This window comes from Chenopodium album, chromosome 5 (assembly GCF_948465745.1).
Source record: "Chenopodium album chromosome 5, dcCheAlbu1.1, whole genome shotgun sequence".
NCBI lineage: Eukaryota > Viridiplantae > Streptophyta > Magnoliopsida > Caryophyllales > Amaranthaceae > Chenopodium > Chenopodium album.
Genome location: NC_137838.1, coordinates 15,402,140 through 15,404,129, shown reverse-complemented (window position 1 = coordinate 15,404,129; position 1,990 = coordinate 15,402,140).

Below are 1,990 nucleotides of genomic sequence, written 5' to 3'. Positions count from 1 at the left end.
TTCTACAATATTGTTGTAGAGAACGCCTATCTTTGTTAACCGTTCTATATTTTGCGTTTTTTAATCTAATTTTTGTAGAAGTGTATCATGTCCTCGATCTTGGTGTTTATTAGAGATTGATTTCCAATAATGTATTGCAACTATATATCACCACTTACTAACAAACAACAACATTTTAACAAAGGACGTGATTTAATGTATGAGATTTAATTAAAAGCATGGATAATGGAGCTCAATCATGCCTAAGTGTCCTGAAACATGAGAATAATTTGATGCAATATAATAAACCTAAAAAGGCCATTCTTTAGTAACATACTCATATTCACCAAAAACTGAAAAAAAAAAATCCTAATTTAATTCAAATTTTGATCAAAATTTAGCCACATACATCATAACTTGGGTATGGATTCAAGCAGTATACATAATATGTAAATATATAGCATCATAATAAATTCAAGCAGTTGCAAACTTGCAATGGATACATCTGACAAATTCCATTTTTTAACATTGGAGTGAATTTCGTTGCTAACTTGATCCCATTATCAAACTACCAATAAAGTAATAATAAGAATCCAAATTTTTCTTCACCTTCTCATCTACACAATATAGAAAACACAACAATACCAAATAATCCAATCATAAGGTACTATATAATTCAATCTTATAGTTTATTTTGTATGGTAATTGGTTTATGAACCTACCTTATCACGACATTATGCACCTGCTATCAATTACACTACAACATTAACAAAGCCTTAGTAATTCTGAACCTATCTATTATGTATCAATCATACTCAAATAAAATAATTCCAACCAAAAAAGACCCTCCCTTTTCCTATAATGGAATTCTGAACATAATCAATCAATGTCGAATTCAACAAACAATTAATTGAAGACGAATTTCAAGCTCAAAATATGTATTCCTCAAAACATTTAATCCATATCTATAGGGAAAAATCATACACGAATTCCTCAGATCATGAAATCAAAATCAATTTATCAACACATTCAATTCGTCATTTCAAAACATTCCTCTGAAATTACAATCATATACCATAAAAATGACCAAAAATTACAAATAATTAGTTCAACTATACCAAAGAAAAAAAATCACAAATTTTCAACCTAGAAGAAAGAGAAATAAATTACCAGCACAAGTCATATAAGCAATGGAAGCATATACTCCATGTTTAATCAAGCATGGTGGAACCTTGAAAGAAGATGTGCCATCAAGCTAAGGAGTTAGACATTATATTGGAGGAAGAGAAAACAAAAAATCATGATTAAGACTTTAGAGAAGATGAACTAGTCAGAGTAATATAAAGGAGAGATAAAGATCATGTGTAACACCCCAATAATTCTCTCTTTAAACCTGTGAGAAACCTGTAAATAACCTGAACAAATCCAAGAGAATTACTGGAGTGCTACCGCCACGTGTTCAAACGTTAAGGCTATTACAGAAGTTAGCAGCGGAAAACCAAAACAGTTTAAATAAACCTCAAAGCAAAGTATTACAAGTTGGAACCTTTAAGGCCCTTATTCAAAACCCAAAAGCATAAGTAAGTAATTAAAATTCAGTGTTAAAACAAACTTAAACCAAAAGAAATGGTGTCAAGTGGAAACGAGTTAAATAAAATCAAACTTGCAAGAAATGCGAAAATAAGCAACCAACTCTCTACTCAAGATCCCACAACCCTGATGAATGCTGCATGTGAGAGAACCTGTGGTTATTCTGCTCCCCAATATTACAAGTGTAAAAATTGGATCGTCACAGGGTCATTTGAAGGCGAAGGCCATGACCAAGAAGGACACACACAAAAGCACGCAATCAGCAAAGCTGAGTACATACAAGCTGCAAGTAAAATAAGGAAATACTTAACATGCTACTAATAAACAATCATACGCATAAGTAGATCACAAACTCAACACACGACTCGATTATTTAATTTATTAAGACTCCACTAGCTAATAGTAGCTAACTCATTTCAAT